A 20,085-nucleotide genomic window follows, 5' to 3' on the forward strand; every position below is an offset into this window, starting at 1 on the left:
ATACAAGTAAGAGTTTATTCTTCTAGTTTCTTTTCTTCCTGATAAATGTTAAAAATATGTAACTATTAAGTGTTAAAAATATATGATAGGTTAACTCTTTAAATGTTCACTGAAAATCATTTTGTGGGCCATTGGTGTTATATCTGGCATACTTTAGGAAACACTATCCTATGTTATCAGGACCGTAAGTCCCTTAAACAAACTCAATGTCTTAAGCCACCTGACCATCCATACTGTGTCATTAAAAGATATGAACTGTTATTAAGAACATGTCAATACGCTTGATTCCTACTTCTGAATCTAACTTTTTAAATGAACAGTTGGGATTATTAATAGAGGAGAGTTGCAAAGAAAAATTTCATTAATAAAAACCACCTCCACACTCTCCTCCATATCCTTCCAATTGTAATGAGCTGGGTGTTAAAAAAATATATAACTAGAGAAATCTGGATTCCAATACAGTGCTCTTTTTTTTTTCAGTTTAGATGTCTTAGGTAGCTTGAACCACTATACCTGTAGTTTCTTTCTGAGGCATATTCAATATATTTCTATCTGTCTTGTAGGATTCCTGTGAAGTTCAAAATCACTGTCAAATGTATACATTTATCTGCATGTAAAACTGAGACCAAATGTGGCATGACTGATAGAGGGCTTGGTACATAGCAGATGTTCAAAATAATAAAAATACTTTTTTTAAAAATAAATTTTATTTTTATATTCCCCATACAATTGCAACCCCCTTATTTTGACCCCAATCCCTCCCCTCCCTGCCCCCCTGCCCCCATGGCGTGTCTCTGGTTCATGGTTTTTTGTTGATTTTGATTTTCACTTTCTTATAGTTATTCATTTTCTGGTCCCTTATTTAAGTTTTCTAGATTCCTGCTATGAGTGAGACCATCCAGTATTTTTCTTTTTCTTTCTGGCTTATTTCGCTGAGCATGATCCCTTCCAGCGCCATCCATGTTGCTGCAAATTGCATGTGTTTATCTTTTTTGAGTGCTGAGTAATATTCCATGGTGTATATGTAACACATCTTCTTGATCTAGTCATCTATTTTGGGCATTTGGGTTGTTTCCAAAGCTTAGCTATTGTAAATAGTGCTGCTATAAACATAGGGGTGCAGGTGTTCTTTGGAATTGATGTTTCTGTGTCCTTTGGGTAAATACCTAGGAGTGGAATTGCTGGATCATATGGAAGCTCTATGTTTAGTAGGTCTAGAAATCTCCACACAGCTCTCCATAGCGGTTGGACCAGTTTGCACTTCCACCAACAGTGCAGGAGAGTTCCTTTTTCTCTACACCCTCACCAACATTTGTTGTTGCTAGTTTAATAAAAATACTTTTAATTAAAATTTCTTTTACTCTGTCTGGGTTAAGGATAACTACCATACATGTTTTGTGCTTCTGCAGAAACTCAATTACATTATAAAAATACTCTAAGCTGCTTCTCTATTATTACTAAATAGGGATTTCTTTGAAAAATCCAAAGGCACCAACAAGTCTAAGTTAGATGAGTAACAGAAAAATTTAAATAATTTTCTATATTATTTTGTATTAAAACATAGAACTTTTGTCACAGAGTCAGCATGCCTTACTAATGTGTTCTAAATATTGGATGTTTTGAGATTTTTTTTTTTTAATGGAGGCATGTTATTTATTTATTTGTTTGTTTGTTTGTTTGTTTGTTTTGTATATACATGCACTGGGTACAGTCAGAAGCGTGGGAGGGCGAGAGAACTCACCAGAGCCAGAGCGGGGAGCAGAGCAGGCAGAAGGACCGAAGTACACTGCTGAGGGGAGCAGCGGGCGGCAGGAGAGGTCTGTGTGCCATGTGGGACCCTCCTCTGGTGGCCGGGGAGCAACCGGGAATTGAACCGGTGCCGCAGAGGCTGTGGGCAGCTTCGCAACCCAGCGCTCAACCGCTGCGCCACCAGGGAGGCCCTGTTCTGAGATTTTTTTAAATGAAAGATCCTGTGAAAATAAGGTATCATTACTGTTGATTTTACTATACTTTGCCAAACACAGTTTGTAAAATTATAGAATCAAGACATGCAGCTCAGCCTTACGTAACATTATCCCTTAGAATATGCACACAGTCTCTAAGTGGATAAGTAAACTTGAATCACAATATACAAAATTATAATCCTAATTATAAAAATACATTATTGTGCTCCCTAATCTGTGAACCTAAAATTAAATAACATTTTATAGAGAGGAAAAGATGAAAGTTGTTTGGACAAATTACTGTTTAAATAAAAGACTTGTCAAGATAGAATACATAAAGCTTAAATGACATATCATTTTAAATATTGTTGTTCTTGCTATTTTCCTCTTCAAAGTTTGTTTTTGCTAGTAATTCAAGAAAGAATTTCTATAACATGTGGTTTAGTTTGTTTTTTTCCCCTGAGAGATAGGCTACCTGGAACAATAGATGAGTTTTCTAAATCCATCCTCTCTCCCAATTCACTTTTCTGCTCGTTACTTATATGGGGTGAGCACAGAGCAAATAGCCTTGATTTTAAAATGTTAGGACTATATGAAGCTAATAATAAACCTAAACACCTTTCGAAGCACATTGCTTTCTATAGGTACTGATGGCATGTTCCTGGGGGGTTCATTCCCTGTCAGGGAACCAAGAATGATACCAGGCAAAACCAAGCGATGCTCAGGAACCCCACATTGTTATGATAAAAAACCCATGTTGCTTGTTCCAAGGGTTCATGTCACCTGCATATATCAAAGCAAGGTAATTGAACTCTATAGTGTGTGTAAAGATTGTTAATTGGTATGAGGTTCAAAGGGAGAAGTGCAAAGGGAGAAAATGAGTAGGGTAGGGAAATACAGGCTCCCAATCAAACTCCCGAATCAGTCAAACCTATCCCTTGCCAGACTCAGAGCAGGGCAGCTGAGGCCAGAAATTACTGCTGCTGGGATGAGTCCTAGGCACACACCATCAGGAACCACAAGCAAGGGGGTGGGCAGATTCCAGAGAGCTGGGACAGAGGGAGTGGAAATGCACAAGTGGAATCCACCAGAGGGACAAGATGGTAGCTGCTGTTGTCTCTGAGGAGCCCATGTGCCAAAGCGCCAAGGCTGCAAAGAACAGGTCAGAGCAGCCTGCTTGTGTGTCTCCCAGGTTCCCCACTCAATGGCCATTGTTCCCTCTTCCTTTCCAGAGGACTAGTTTAGGAAGCGTACAGGCAGTTACAGTTAGAACAGAATACCAACTATGTCTATTGCAGAAAACTTGAGCACAACTGCACATATGGATTTCTGATAAACATTTCTGATCTTTCACTTGAAAGTTTGGGACTATGATCTAGAGAGAGATTAGGAGAGTCCTCAGGTCTTGACAAGCAACTAACCATTTTGCATCGATAGAAAGATTCTTTCTGTCCCAAGGTAGTCTGGCCTTGTTGCTGATTAGTTACAGGAGGAATTTTGCTACCTACAAGGAGAGACTGCCAATTGACATAATCACATTTCCACATTGTTCAAAATCAAAATTCATCCAAATAAATTTAGAGATCTAGTGGGCTCTATTAAATGATTCTTGAAGAGGGCAATATCCCATCTAGCAAGTAGAAAGAAGACTATCATTAAAATTCTTTCACCCTAAAAAAAAAAACCTAGATAAGAATCAAGTAAATGACTAACTTTCATGTATCCCTGAAGGTATGTTTTTAGCAGACCTTCCAAATGAAGATAAGGAGCAGAGGATGCCTGCTGGAATAAAAGACATTCCTGAATATGCCCTCTGCTATAAAACAATAATATATACCTTTACCCACTGCTTCTAGAAGACAGTTTCTTAGGAAATGCTAGTTTACTGCCTCGTCTCTTCTGTCACATAGAAACAAACATTTGTGCTTTGTGCACTCCATCTTGGCACTGATTTTTTTTTCAGTCCTGCCACCCACCAAGAGAATGAACCCACTGAATTTGCTTTCAACATCCCATCAAGATTCTTGAGAAATAGCATCAGTCACCTGCACTGGCTTACCTTTCTGTAGTGCAGGTAGAATACGGGCATGGAAATACTGTGCTTACCTCTCAATACGAGGTGCTCATTCATTGTTTCACTTAACAAATACCAGGTGGCCCATGGTATTCTGGGTGATAGGAATATAGCACAAAATTTCTGACTTTGGGGAGTTTACAATTTAAATATGGGTATTAAGAGGGAAAATAGTCATGAGACTTAAAAATGGTAAGACACACTTTATTCAAGGAAGGTTACTATAGTGGTATTTCATAACAGGAAAGCAAGATCAGACTAAACTCCTGATTACAATAAAGATTACCCCATACAAGTAGGGGTTTATATTCAGAAGCAGGGTGGGAGGGAGAATTACTAAGAAGAAGCATCAGTGATAAGGGGGATTCTTGCTAGACCAGCTCAACAGAATTCTTGTTAAATTTAGGTCAGGGTGAAATGATCATGAGGGGAATTTTTGCTAAACTGACTTATCAGGATTTTTACTCAAACTGTAGGGACAGAGAGGGAAACCTGGAATCTGGGTCTAGTTGAGCAGAGGGCTTTGAGGAGACTGATTAAAGACAGGTCAAGGAAAGATTACCAAGGGAAGCCAGACAGACTATAAAAAGATTAAGTAACTGGATATCAGTTTATGGTAAGTTCTATGTAAAAAATACAGCAGAATAAAATGGATAGCCAGTGTGAGAAGTGGATGTGGGTTTGTGTTTTACTTGGAGTGATCAGATGGGGCGTCACTTACAATGTGGCTTAACGATCACAAGAGAACAAGTCATGCAATATTCAAGTGAGATGTAACAGTCAGAAGGAACAGCTCTGCAAACCCTAAGGTTGAGTTGCTTGGAGCCTGCTTGAGGAAGATCTAGGAGTGTGGAAGAGGCAGTGATGGAAACTAAGATTAGAGAGGCGGGAGTTGGGTGGGGAGGGGTGTCACATGGGTCCCTAGAGGCCAACATATGGTTTTGCCTTTTACTCTGAATAAGAAAGGAAGCCTTTGTAGTGTCCTGAGCAGAGGAGCATTATGGTCTGGTTTATAAATATGCCCAATAGGGTACGGTCAGGTTAGGTTACATAACATACAGGACCCAAAACAAATGAAACAAACCGTCTGGTTTATAAGTATGCCCAATAGGTGATGGTCAGATCTGGTTACATAACATGCAGGACCCAAAGCAAATGCATAAGCATTTGTATAAAAAGTTATTAAAAATTTGAATATGGTGACAGCAGAACATTAAACTGAGCATTGTGTATCTCTGAAATTGGGGCCCCATATGACTGCACATCTTACAGCTCATGACACTAGCCTCGAATGTACTGAATATATACTTCAGGAGAGAAGGGCAGAGGCAGAGAAGTAGAGTCAATGCAAAAATCTGGGGAAGTGAGGGAATGGTGGGTTAGACTGCATATGGCACTGAACTTGGTGAGGAGGAAACACATTTTTATTGACAGCAGACCTGATGGGATTTCCTAATGAATTGCTTGAAATTTATTGCAATAGTAGAGAAGAAAAATAGGTTATCCACAAATTGACTTGAGGGGAAAACTGTCTTCATAATTTGCATTAACCAGATCTTGAATAATGGCTACCCTAGGGCAGTGATCTTAACCTTGGAAGAAGTGGGTCCCTTTGACAGAGGGGGAGAAATGGCTGAAACATCAGCAACCATGACTATCAGCTTGCAAATAAGTGCATTGGTCTTGATGAGGCTGTGTAAACAATACATTTTAGCATTCAGCATATTATATAGCACATTTCTGCATTTATCTGTTTATTTTCAGTTAATAGAATATAAACTTTAAGAGGACAAGGATCTTGTCTATCTCATACTTTGCTGTATCCCCAGAATCCAAAACAGGCTGGCTGAATACTTATTCACTAAGTATTTGTTGACTAAGTGATTGAACTAAATGAGTAATTAAAGCATATTTATAGATGCCACATTTCATAATCTGACAATCACTTGGTACATCACAGGGAACACAAATAAATAAAAACATAAGTAGGAAAGCATCCCAAAGCACTTTTTTTATGTCATATTTGAGTACGAATCTCTAACAGGAGATTATTTTGTTTTCTGGAGTTGAAACCACTTCTAGTGCATTAAATAAATTAATGAATGGCGTGGGAAATATACTCATTTTTAGACACAACCTTCTACTCTAATGTGAATACTTAGTGAACTGACTTGGTTGTAACTGGTTTAGAGAACATTAAGCGAGATATTATAACTGGGTCAGCTTTTATAGCTGGATTAATGCATAAGGCAAATTTGGTTTGCACCTAGATTTCATTAATATTCACTTTCAACTGCCTTCCAACAGATGTCTGCTTTTGACATATATTTCCAAACATTTTAATGAAACTATAAACATATAGAATCTTCTGAGATATTTTTTCTAACCATTTCTATTAAATATTGGTATTCTCCCATATGGAGTGAGAAACAACAGTAAGTCTGAAATGTCATCTTGTCCATTCTTTAAGTATTTCTAATGCAAAATTTTATAAGAGTTCAACATTAGCAAAACATTTCCCCAATTTAACATTACCTAATGTGTAAGCTCAGGTTTATAATTGAAAACCAATGACTAATTATGTAGAGCAAATATCAGGAATGGTAGCAATAAAGAATTCTGTGGACCTGCTCCCTAACAAAACAAGCATAAATGGTAAAAATTATTTTAAAACATTCAGGTCTCTAAGGGTATGCAGCAAATGAAGAAACATTTATTTTAAAAGTCTACTCAAATTTGATAAGAATAGCAAGACTCTGTGACATTTCATCTGTGTTTTAGTTCATCACATTGACCCTCAGTGTAGCTGGATTGAGACTCCATTCCAGGTGGATGTGGCCAATATAGGATTCCGGGTTTTCTAAACCCGCATTCAAAAAACAATACCTTCCTTGTAGGGACAGACTACCAGCATTTCTCCTACCTCTCTCCCCCATGAGTTGCAGAGGTTAAATTCCTCGGGAGAGAGAGTGTGTGGCTGAGAGATCAGGATTGCCCTTTCTTCATCCAGTCTCCACCCATAGGTCTACTCAGCCATGGCAGGCTGAGAATCCTGCAGCCCTCGTCACATTCAGTCTACCTCACCACTAAGGTGGGAGTTCCATGGTGGGAGGGGGAGACAAAAACAGCAGAGGAGACCACTCCTCCCTAGATTTCACTGCCTTGATTAGGATATGTCCTTTTTCCCCAGGGGAGATCCTTAAGAAGAGACATCTATAAAACTTTCCCCTCAGGAATGGTTTGATTAAAGCAGAGTGTGGGGAAGTTCAAGTTAAAGGTCAAATGCTCTTACAATCTGTGGGGATTTGGGTGGCAATTAAGAGGAGGTTGGTGCACCTATGATAGTAACAAACCAGAGGCCAGCTAGTTTACCAGAGAGAACAACCGAGACAGTTAAGAATCCTTCTGGGGTCAGAATAAACTTCAAAAACTGTCCCTGAAAAAGGGCCCAATTTCAGTTAGATTGAATAGAGAACAATTTTTGCCCCAGGGTATTATTAACAGCGATAGAGCAATCAGTTAACAAGTAATGGAACCTAAGAGCTTGGTGTGATGCCAAAAGAGGCAGACAGTTTAATGGAGGGATCAGAGAAAGAGGCAGTCAAAGAAATCTGCTAAAACCACTGTCTTACCAGTGACTGTGTCCTAGCCCAAAGGTGTTCCTTCTGAGGAGCAACGTCAGAAGCTTCACACTACAGGGGAAATAACTTCACTGAAATTATCTATCCAAGACATCAAACAAATGAACAAGCAATCAACAAAAGCTTCTGAGAGGGGGAGAAGAGAATCAATATCTAGTGTCATGATTATATATTTCTTAAAATGTCCAGTTTCTAGAAAAATTATGACATGCATGCAAAGAAACAGGAAAGTGTGACACATCCAGATGAAGAAAAAACAGGTAACAAAAACTGCCTGTGACCCAAGAGAGTAATTTGAATTCACATGAAAAAACAAAAGGCACTGGTAAAGGCAATTTTGTAATTATAAAGGACAGTACAAATGCATAGTTCTCTTAGCTTGTGTACTACATGTACACAATTGTATTGCTAACAGTACAAAGAAGATGGTTGAAATAAAGGAGACACCAGATGGTAACTCAATCCTGCAGTAACAAGTGAAGAGAGGGCCTCCCTGGTGTCGCAAGGGGTGAAGCACCGCACCATGAAGCAATCCGCAGCCTCTGCAGCACGAGTTCGATCCCCGGCCAGCCAGGGAGAAACCCACATGGTGCAGCAGACCTCTCCTGTCTCACCTGCTGCTCCCCTCAGCAGTGTACTTTGGTCAATCTGCCTGTTCTGTTCCCCACTCTGTCTCTGGTGAATCTTCTCACCCGCTGCATCTTTGGTCTTTACCCCAGCTCTTGTATGCCAAAATAAATAAATCTTTTAAAAAAAAAAAGTGAAGAGAACCAGAATGGTTAAAAAAAAAAAAGGGTTTTCTAAAATAAGTATATACTCACTTTTTCTTCTTTTCTCAGCTTCTTTAATATATATAAAATTATATAAAGAAATAATTATAACTGTGTATTATTGGATTAGAAACACATACATGCAATATATATATTATTATTATAGCACAAAAATGAAGAAGAGAGAATAGACCTAGATAAGAATAACATTTCTATATCATACTGCAACTAAATTACTATAAATCTAAGTCAATTTTGATAAGTAAAGCTAAGCCTGAGAGCAACCACTAAGAAATAACTGAACACAAAACAAATGAAAAAAAAAAGACTGTCTTGGGAAGAGGCAGAGACTCAACTGCCAAAGCTGTAAGTCACAGAGTGCTAGCACGCATAGAAGGCACCAGGAAGCAAGGAAATATTCTTCCCTCCAGCCTTTGGAGGGAGCATAGCCCTGCCAACACCTTTGTTTTAGATGTCTAGCCTCTGAACTACACAAGAATATATTTACGTTGTTTTGAGTCACAAAGTTTCTGGCAATTTGTTAGGTCTGCCCTTGGAAACAAATAAATACATCTAGAACTGTTATTGAATGTTTTGGGAAATAGGTGTTGGCATTTAGTTCTGAAAATTTAGAAAGTAAAGTTCTCAGAAAAACTTACCCATTGCTATTGGTTGAATTTTGACTTGCCCCCTTTGTATATTTAAAACCTCACCCCTGATATCTCAGAACGTGAACTTACTTGAAAATAGGGTCATTTCAGATGTAGCTAATTTAGTTAAGATGAGCTCATACTGGGCTAGCCTGGCTCCTAATCCACTGTGACTGGTATCCTTACAAAAAGGGGAAAATTTGGACACAGACTTGCACACAGGGAGAATAGCACGTGAAGACTGGCATTATAGCATTACACATAAAGCAACTGCCAGAAGCTTGGGGACAACCCTGGAGCTGACTCTTCCCTAGTGCCCTGTAAGGTAAATGGAAGTTATCAGGTTTTTTACACCCTCCCTGCCATTGGCATCTATGATCGGCACCTGTGTTCTCATATGCCTGTCTGACAGTGGCAGCTGAAGTATGGTGTGGGCATGCGTAGGTGGGCATCCTGAGCTGAGAGACTAAGCATATAAGGGCAGAGTCACAGAGGACGGGGTGTGGAAGGCTGTGCACCAGAGTGCAGTGGAGAGTGGTGGACGCATCAGAGAACTGCTAAGAGGGAAAAGAGCTTGCAGGGATTCGCAGGGGTGTCCAAGTTGCTGTCTCCCTGCTGGTTTGTTTCCCCTAACTTGTGGGGGTGATGCCAAAGGCTCCAAGTTTCTCTTTTAAGCTTCCTGAACTGACAATGAACCTACGCAGCCTGGGATGGTTGCAGAACATGCCCTTAGAGGGAACATGGACCTGCCCACATCCTGACCAGACACTTCTAGCTACAGAACTGTAAGAATATAATCTTTGCTACTTACAGCACTCAGTTTGTGAGTGGCAGCCCTAGCAAACAATACACCCATAATGCTCTTTCCAAATCATAGCTAATTCCAAATCAATTGTTTGTTGGTTTGTCTCCTTCGGTCTTGTATCTATTAGTCTATAGATCTATATTTACACACTCACGAATGTAACCTCCATTCAAACATTAGAGGCAGCTTCTTAATTATCTAGAACTGGGAAATGAGGAAAAAAGATTACTTATGACCTTCTATAAGTCATACTAGATTGTTTAACAAACTGGTCTGACTTGTCTGTCTCTTAATAGGAAGGGAATTTTTTTTTACCTTCCTAAATTCTATTTACTGTTTCTTATGGTCCTGAATTTGTAAAGTTTTATGCTACCATGGAGAAAATTGGTAAATTGCAGCTCACTTTTTTTCTGTAGAGTTTCAAATGATTTTTTGTTCTATAGAAAAGATTATCCATAAAGGTTATTGTTTTCATTGTCCTGTATCCAAATTAGCAATATTATTTCAACTTTCTTTTAGTAACTCTCTTTTAATTTCTCATATCCTCCTTTGAAACAGATTACCATCTTGCTGATTCTCTCATTAATGAGTTAAAAAAAAAACCTTTTACATTTGTATTTTTTTTGAGAAGTAATCTTAATTCCCGGTGGCGCAGCGGTTGAGCGCTGGGTTGCGAAGCTGCCCACGGCCTCTGCGGCGCCGGTTCGATCCCCGGCTGCTCCCCGGCCACTGGAGGAGGGTCCCACATGGCGCGCAGACCTCTCCTGCCGCCCGCTGCTCCCCTCAGCAGTGTACTTCGGTCCTTCTCCCTGCTCTGCTCCCTGCTCTGGCTCTGGTGAGTTCTCTCGCCCTCCCGCGCTTCTGACTGTACCCAGTGCATGTATAAACAAAACAAACAAACAAATATAATAAATAAATAAATAAATAAAACATGCCTCCATTAAAAAAAAAAAGTCTCAACATTAAAAAAAATAAAAAAATTATATGTTGACATGCTTACATGAGTAGTTCCCAAACTTTCAATGATTGTGAAGAAAAACTATTAAAATAAAATCAAGTTGGATGACTAAGATAGAGTTGCCAACTTTAATTTACTAAAAATTGTCAAAAAATCATAAACACAGAAAACAATTATCTGTTAGAACTACAGCTTTGTTAAAGGCAGTGTGCAGAGATTTTAATACCAAGAGTAGGATAAAATATAAACTATATGTCATGAATATTACCCATTCTGCTGATTTTGCTCATTGCCCAACACATAAGTAAACACAAACATGGTTTAGAAGACATTGCTTGCAGATGCCTGGTTTCTGTCCTACTTGTGCAGTTTTGTTTATTCATTCATTTAGGGCCTTTCTATATCCTAACATATCCTATTTATATCCTATGTGTCAAAAAATCACTAAGTTATATGCCAAGGAAGCATCTTCTATGTACAAACATTTTCCTGACATTGTAGAAAATATATTCTAGTGTGGGAAGATATGTTGAATAATATCCCAAATAAGGGCATTAAAAATTAAACATAATAAAAATGAAATGTAATTAAAATTGTGCTAAGTAGATGAGGAAAGCATCACTTAGATAGTGTACATCAAGCTGCTCATCTGCCAGACAGGTACTTCTCGGTGAAAACTCCCAACTAAAGAAAGTCACTTTCGTTAAGAGTTAAATATGTGACTGTGTTTGAAGGTAGCAGATAATAGAGGCTATCAGACCTCTCCTTGCATAGCAATCTGGGTTTACCAGTTTATGGTTTATGCCTCTTTACCAGTTTAGGCGTTTATGCCTCTGGCCTCTGTGGCTTTCACCTGTGGCCTTGAATGCAGGAAGAGCTTGGGAGCAAGGACCTGGGGCACCTGATGGTGGACACCTGTAGGATGGTGTGGGCCGGCCTGAGCCTGGGCGCCGGGGATATTGGGCCTGCGTCACACAGAGAACAGCAAGGAGAGGACTAGCAAACGTTATGGCTGAGAGAAAAGTACGTATAGAGATTTGCAGGGGGCAGGGGGGGGCGCCCAAGTTCTTGTCTTCCTGCTGACTTGTTTCCCCTGAGTAGTATTAAAAAACCTGTGGGGATGATGCCCGGGGCTCCAGCCATCTCTTTTAAGCTTCCTGAACCAACAATGAACCTACCTTGCCTGGGATGGCTGCAAAACAAGCAGGAACCCTCAAAAAGAGCAGACCTTTTACCTCTCCCCTTTCTTGCTTCTAAAAAGAAAGAAAGTGAACACTGAACTGTTTCTACTAGAAAAAAAATAATTAAAATGAAGTCAGTTCATCGTTACTTTTATTTATTTAAAGATTTATTTATTTATTTATACGTGCACTGGGTACAGTCAGAAGTGCAGGAGGGTGAGAGAATTCACCAGAGCCAGAGCGGGGAGCAGAGCAGACAGAAGGACCGAAGTACACTGCTGAGGGGAGCAGCGGGTGGCAGGAGAGGTCTGCGCGCCATGTGGGACCCTCGCCCGCAGCTTTGCAGCCCAGCGCTCAACCGCTGCGCCACCGCCACCGGGAAGCCCCATTGTTACTTTTAAAGAGACAATATGTTTTGCTGCAGCTGATAATGTAAGTTAATTGACCCTACTTAGTTCAGCAGCTCCACAAAACAGGTACTAACACTGTGGAGCATTCACACAAGGGAAGACGTGTATTGTCACGTGCAAATCTCCCTGGAGATAAGTTTTGACTCCATGGAATAAGTGTGGGCAACTTATTCATTTAAGTTATAATATATTAGAAAAGGAACTACTAACAAGGCAAACACTTCACATTCTTTAACTATGTCAGAGAAAGGTGAATGGGGGAGACAGGAAACAACAACTCAGAAAAATTTAGGATCTGGGGATACTTTTAAACAAAGGGAATGACTCCTTAACAAAAAGTAAGACCTGGTAAGGAATTGGAATAACTAAATTAAAACAAGAGAACTGATTCTATAACCTGTCTGAAAAGGCCACACGACCAGAGATAAAGATAATAGCCTGATTTCATAATTTTATGTTTGCTTTCCAGAAAATTTTAATACTAATAAAGATCTAACAGAAGTCTGCAGCAATGTAAGTGTAAAGTTCTTTCCCTAAATCAGTATATGCTCATTTTGAAAAACCTCTTTTTTGAATCACCACTTGTCCAAATACATGAACTTCTTGGGTGAGGAATTCTGGGCCTAAGTACTGTTACTATTATCCTGCTTTTCTCTGTACCATGTTCTATAGGATTCTGCTTATTTTTCAAGTTTCATGTGAAGTGTAAAATGACAAAGAAAATAGTCTAACATATTATTTAATAATAAGTTGAAGCTCAGAATTTTTTCCTTTTTAAATTAAACTGTCTAAATGTTTATTTTTCTTACAAGGAAAATTGATGGGTCAAAAGGACCCAGGGTTATATTAAGAGCTATCCTGAAGGCAGTCATCAGTTACTGATAGTATAGTTCACTGTCCAATTTACAGATTGCAGATTGCAGTCAATAGTCTTTTGTGCTTCAAAGACTTATATGTGGATATCAAACAGAATAGGCCTGGCACAAATTCCATTGCCTGGTGTGAGGCCAAATCTATCTGACATCCTCATATTAGTATTTCCACTAAAGGCAGATCATAGGGTGGCTCCTAACAACTAGTATTGGATTTGAAGCACAGCAGACTATTGACTGTAATCTGTAAATTGGACAGGGATGAGGGCTTAGCCTAACTAATACACCTTTCTTGCAAGATCTGTAAAAGGCAAACCTCTCAATATACCCCATTGGTTCCCTAGCTTTTTTCTATGCTCTGTGACAGTTTGATTACAATGACTAGTCCCTCTGTGTATTTTTTTTTTCCTACAGAAAAGGGAATCATTTTCTAATACTGACATAGTCAGTTTCCTGGCTTCATTTTTTATTTTTAGTTTCCTGACTTTAGATTCCTTTCAGGTTTATTGTGGTTTTTGTCATGAAATAAATTTCTTGGTGGCTGAGTCCTATTAACAAGGATTGTAACAGGGATTTTATTTCATCTGATTTGTAGCAAGGAAATGGTACCAAATGAAGCTAGGTAGCACCCAAAGTAAAATGAGTACAAACCCAATAGTCACTTTGATTAGTATATGTTCACCAAATTGCAAACTCTAGAGGGGAATTGGAATCATGTCAAGAAGTACATTTGGAAAAAAATTCAGTGTGGGGGCTTTACAGGTATCATGGTTAAGGAATAATAATAAGTTAGCAATTGGAAAAGAGGAAAGAAAATATCTAGGGAAATAGAGAACAAAATAATACACATTAAAGCATGAGATCAGTGGTTCTGGTCATCTGGATCTTGTTCATAGGTCTTAAATGGAAGTCATTTACTATTCACAGTTGTTTCCTTGATCTGAAGGTCTTCATTAGAAACTGTCTCCATCCTCCAGCTCCATCTCCAAATCACATGCTCCTGGATGATTCCTAAGGTTCCTTAACATGAAGTCCTAAGGATCCGCAACTTGAAGACAATTTTCAGGTATGAATTACATATTTTTATTTGAGAGGTGTAGGTCTAAGACCTTATAAACACCCTACAGTTTTTTGCTTGTTATTCATTAAATAGACCTAGCAAGGTTCTTTCCATCAAGCCTCGAGGACAGTTTTTCTGTGATGTCTCTAGACACTAAATCTCCAGAAGAACTGGCAGAATGAAAGAAAGTGAAATTCTCACTTGAGGCATTAAACACCATAAATTTATGAGGATATAGTCAGTAAAAACTTAGAGAGTAAGAACAATGAGGACCATGATAAATCACCATATATTTTGATTTGTGCTATACAATATACTATCATTATTCCCAATTAATATGGGCATTGAAATTCAGCAACCTAGAAATCAAAATTTCTAGATAATTATCATGCCTGTCTGTGTGCTTGAATATTCATTCCTTTTAATATAAAAATGTTTATAATCACTGAAATATTCTGGGTGTTAAGTTTAATATAATTAATTCAGGTAGGCTATACTTTTATGATATGTACATGTACAGGTTTTTGTTAAGTTTGAGAAATAAAAGACCTTTTACCTTGTTTTTGAGTTAATTAATATTCATAGAATGTTAGGAAAGACCAATTAATTTTATTAGTTTCACTTTGGGAGGCAAAGGAACACAATTTTGTGTTACCTAGCAGCAAGTCCAAGAAACCCAAAGATATTTTCAGTTTAAAAGATATCTTAATATTCTTTTACAGGCTAATTGAGGAATTACAAAAATGAAAATGTTTTTCAGAGAAAAAAATGTTTGAACATAACTCATAGTTTCAGACAGTATTTTGAAAATATAAAATGATAAATAAAAGTGATTATTAGTAACTTATTTTTCTCAAATAAAGAAAACTTTTATTGTTACAAGTGAGCAGTGTTGCCAAACAGTCAACGAAGTATTTTAGTGATAGAAAGGAGCCTTTGTTACTGAGTAAAGAGTAACTGAATAAAATCACAAATTTGTTGAGGAAAAATAAATGAAGAATCTGAGAAGCTCAGCAAATTCCAAACAGGTTAAACTTTATAAATAATCTTTCAAATATATTATAATCAAACTGCTGAAAAACAAATATGAAAAATAAAATCCTAAAAATAGCCATTGAAAAAGGTAAATGAAAATCACAGTTTTATAAACCAATGTTACCTGAATAGATATATAGATTTTTAAAAAATGAAAAAAATCAATGATTTAAGTCACTGAAGAGTTCTCATTAGAAATCATGTAGGTTGAAATACAGTTGAGCAACATTTCTCAAGGGCTAAAGGAAAAGAAGTATCAGCCCAAAATCTATAGCCAGTGAAAATATCCTTCAGGAATGAAGGCAAATAAACACATTCCCAGTTGAAGGAAAGCTAAAATTTATTGCTATAAGGCTGTGCCTTAAAGGAAATGGTAAAAGTTTTCCAGGTAGAAGGGAAATATGACCAGCATGGAATTTAGAAATTTAAAAATGAAGTAAGAGCAACTGAAATACTAACTATCTCATATATTGCTTCCCAAGACTGTTATAACCAATTACTACGAATGTGGTGAATTAAAATAATGTAAATTTATTCTCTCATAGTTTTGGAGGCCAGAGTATAAAATCAAGGTATCAGCACAAGTACACAATTTCTAAAGGCTCTGGGGAGACTCTCTCCTTGGCTCTTTCAGTTTCTGCTGGCTGTAAGGCTTCCTTCCTCTTCTTGATGGTATGACTTCAGTATCTGCTTCCATGGTCACATCACCTCCTCCTTATGTTTTCTCTTCCGTCTCTTATATGGATGCTTGCCAATGGATTTAGGGCCCATCTAAGTAACCCGGGGTAATCTCATCTCAAAATTCTTAATTTCATCTACAAAGATCCCTTTTCCAAGTAAATTCACATTCACAGGTTCCAGAGGGTTAGTCTTTCACCTTTTTTCTTTTTTTTTTTCAGAACATGAAAAATTACCAGGCATAAAAAGGGACTTTACAAAATGAGAAAAGGCTCAACTTACCAATGAGACATTCTAATCTTAAATATTTATGCATTTAACAATAGATTCAATACTTTTTTAATATGATGTAAACACCAAAAGAATTGAAAAGGAGACATAATCAAATCCACAATTATAGACTTTAACAATCCTTGCTCAGTAATTATAAGTAGGTAGAAAATCACCAAGGACATAGAAGACTTGATCAATGCTGTCAAGCAATTTAATATTCATTTATAGAACACCATTTCAAGTGCACATAAAATATTCACCAGGATAAGTCATGTTTTGAGTCACAAAATTTATTAATTAAACAAATGATATAACACAAATTATATGCATTGACCATAAAGGAAATAAAATAAAAATCAACTTTTAGGAAAGATTTTTAAATATTTGTAATTTAAATAATACCATTCTATAAGAATAATATCATTCTATATGACAGCTAAAAGAAGATATTTTAAGAAAATATTTTGAACAAAATGAAAATAGAATATATTAAAATTTGTGAGAGGCATTCAAAGTAGTTTTTAGAAATTTAAAGCATTTAGGCCAATGGTCACTTGGGAGGAAAAAAGAAATTTATAGCATTCAGTTCTTTTTTTTTAAAAGATTAGTTTTTTTATGCATACAAGAGCTGGAGTACAGGCCAGAGTTGCGGGGAGGGGGTGTGTGAGAAGATTCACCAGAGACAGAGCGGGGAACAGAACAAGCAGATCAACAGAAGTACACTGCTGAGGGGAGCAGTGGGTGAGTCAGGAGAGGTCTGCTGCACCATATGAGTTGCTCCCTGCCTGGCCTGGGGATCGAACTCGTGCCGCAGAGGCTGCGGACAGCTTCATATGTTGCGTCTTAACCCCCTGCGCCACCAGGGAGTCCCAGCATTCAGTTCTTATACAGGAAAACAAAGGGTCTCAAACATATAAGGTACATTTTCACATTAATAAACGAAATAAGTATAAACTATGCTGAAAGCAAACAGAAGTAAAGATATGATAAAGAACTAAGATCAATGACACTGAGAGAAAAAAAAAGAAAGCAAGAAAATGAATAAATTCCAAAAGATCTTTATTTGAAAAGATTAGTAAATTGCTATATCTCCAGAGGACTGATGAAGAATAACAACAATAAAGGTACAATGTAACAAAATTAGTAATGGGAGATATCACTGTAGCCTCCCAGACATTAAAAGGATAAAAAGGGATTACTATACATAACACTATGCACATGCATTTGACAGCTTACAGGAAATGGATTGATTTTGAAAGACACAAACAATAAGAAATACAGAACTTGAAGAGTTCAATTCAAGGAATTGAATTTATAGTTAAAAAATAGTCCAAAAAGGAAATACCAAACACAGAGAGTTTCATTGGTGAATTATACCAAATATTTGTGAAATAACATCAGTTTTGCGTAATCCTTTCTGTAAGGTAGAATGACCATTTCTCAATTCATTTTATGTAGCAAACATGACTCTGATATTACCCAGACAAAGACAATACAAGCAAAGAAAACTATTGACCAATATCTGCATAAATATAGGTGCAAAATTAAGAAAAAAAGTAGCAAATTGAATCCAGCACTATATAAAAAGAACAATACATCACAACCAAGTAGGGTTTGTTTATCTTGGGAATGCAAGGCTGGTTTCACTATGCAAAAATCAATCAATAGAATTCGCCATACTAACAGACATAAGAAAAACATATGGTCATATCAGGAGATGCAGAGAGTCATTTGATGAAATTAACTGTCTGCTTATGATAAAATCTTCCCACAAACTTGAAGGAAGATGAAACTTTCAAAACACAATAACAGACATCTTTAAACAAAGCATAACGAAACAAAAACATAATCCACCTGGAACTAACACTCATCTGGGAGCAATGTAAAATGGAACAGCTATTCTTGAAAACTTTGGCAGTTTCTCATAAAGTTAAATATACACTTATATCACCCAAGAATCTGGCTGCTATGTATTTCCAGAAAATAAAAACATAAATTCACACAAGACCTGAACGTGAATGTCAATAATGCATTATTCATAATTGGCCCAAACTAGAAATAAACTAAATGTTCTTCAATGAGTGAATGGATACACAAAGTATGGAATATTTTTTGGCAATATAAAGTAACCAACTACTGATATACATAACAACATGGTTGTATGTCAGATGTCTTACACTAAATTAAAGAAGTCAATCTTAAAAGATTAGATTAAATGACATTCTGGTAAGGCAAAACTATGGGGACAGAGAAACCAGGCTTAGGTGTGAGGGGAGACTTGACTACCTTCTGCATAATAAGAGGGAATTTACAAGAGTTTTGGAATTGTTCTATATCCTGTTTCTGTGGTGCTTACAAAAGCCTTTGCATATGTTAAAATGTATAGAATTGTAAATGAAGAAGTGTATTTTAATCTATTAATTTAAAGACTAATGTAGAGATTAAAGTATATAAATATTCTTACATCGTTAATTATATTTATTTACATATACAATGCTTATTTATGTATTTACATATGAAATTTATTTATATTCATATAAATGAACAGATATATAAATAAAATACATTAAACCAAACAAACCATATTATTATCTGACATACATATTCTGATTTCTCCATAGCTAATTTTTATTACCACCTTTAATTAATTTAACCAAATTTTATCTTTCTAGACACTAGAAAAAACTGCAAGATAAAAAACCAATAACATAGCTAATTTCTTATAACCATACATTTTATTTTACTTCAACACATTGTAAAATGGCAAGCTAAATGTATTTGCTATCATTTAAAGACATTTACATATTGCCTTCATCTGTAGTCATTCTCTAAATAAAATTAGATAACAAAGGAAATAAAAAAGTAGGTTTAATCATCAAAATGTTATATTGTTCTACAGAGAAATTATGTAGGTATTCCAAATATCAATTTAGTAAATAACACAATTTAAATTAGCCTAAAATCCAAGAGTGACTAAAAATCTATAAAGAACAATTTATTTATTTATTTATTTATTCATTCATTTATTTATTAAATATTTATTTATTTATTTATACAAGCACTGGGTACAGTCAGAAGCACGGGAGGGTGAGAGAATTCACCAGAGACAGAGCAGAGAGCAGAACAGGCAGACTGACGAAGTACACTGCTGAGGGGAGCAGTGGGCGGCAGGAGAGGTCTGCGCGCCATGTGGGACCCTCGCCCGGCAGCCGCGGATCAAACCGGTGCTGCAGAGGCTGTGGGCAGCTTGGCAGCCCAGCGCTCAGCCACTGCGCCACCAGGGAGGCCCAATAATTTATTTTTTTTTAAGATTTATTTTTTATTTATACAATAGCTGGGGTACAGGCCAGAGGTCTGGGAGGGTGAGAGGATTCACCAGAGATAGAGTGGGGAGCAGAACAGGCAGACGGACGGAAAGCACTGCTGAGGGGAGCAGTGGGTGAGACAGGAGAGGTCTGCCTCACCATGTTGGAATCTCTGATTTAAATTATTGTTTAGGGCTTCCTGTCCTCAGCCTCTGCAGCGCGGGTTCCCTGGGAGAGGCCCACATGGCATGGCAGACCTCTCCTGCCTTGTCGTCCGCTGCTCCCCTCAGCAGTGTCTTTGATCCGTCTGCCTGTTCTGCTCCCCGCTCTCTCTGGTGAATTCTCTCACCCTCCTGTGCCTTTAAACTGTACTCCAGTTCTTGTATAAATAGATAAATCTTTTTTTTTAAATTTAAATCAGAACATCCTC

The 20,085-nt window shown here is 37.4% G+C and overlaps 1 long non-coding RNA gene across 4 annotated transcripts in view; it reads left to right on the plus strand.

Annotated features, from left to right (window-relative positions):
* Nucleotides 1-12,928: 12,928 nt before the first annotated feature.
* The window catches only part of LOC119256836 (uncharacterized), a 42,351-nt gene continuing 35,194 nt past the window's right edge, over nucleotides 12,929-20,085 (plus strand). For 3 of the 4 annotated variants that reach the window (XR_005127899.2, XR_008553883.1, XR_008553882.1), the window contains exon 1: nucleotides 14,244-14,370. This is a non-coding gene — a long non-coding RNA (uncharacterized LOC119256836). Of the gene's footprint in view, nucleotides 12,946-14,243; nucleotides 14,371-20,085 lie in introns of those variants that run through there. The other variant, XR_008553884.1, reaches the window with a different exon arrangement.

This window comes from Talpa occidentalis, unplaced genomic scaffold, assembly GCF_014898055.3.
Source record: "Talpa occidentalis isolate TD23 unplaced genomic scaffold, MPIMG_talOcc4v2.1 talOcc4.4, whole genome shotgun sequence".
NCBI lineage: Eukaryota > Metazoa > Chordata > Mammalia > Eulipotyphla > Talpidae > Talpa > Talpa occidentalis.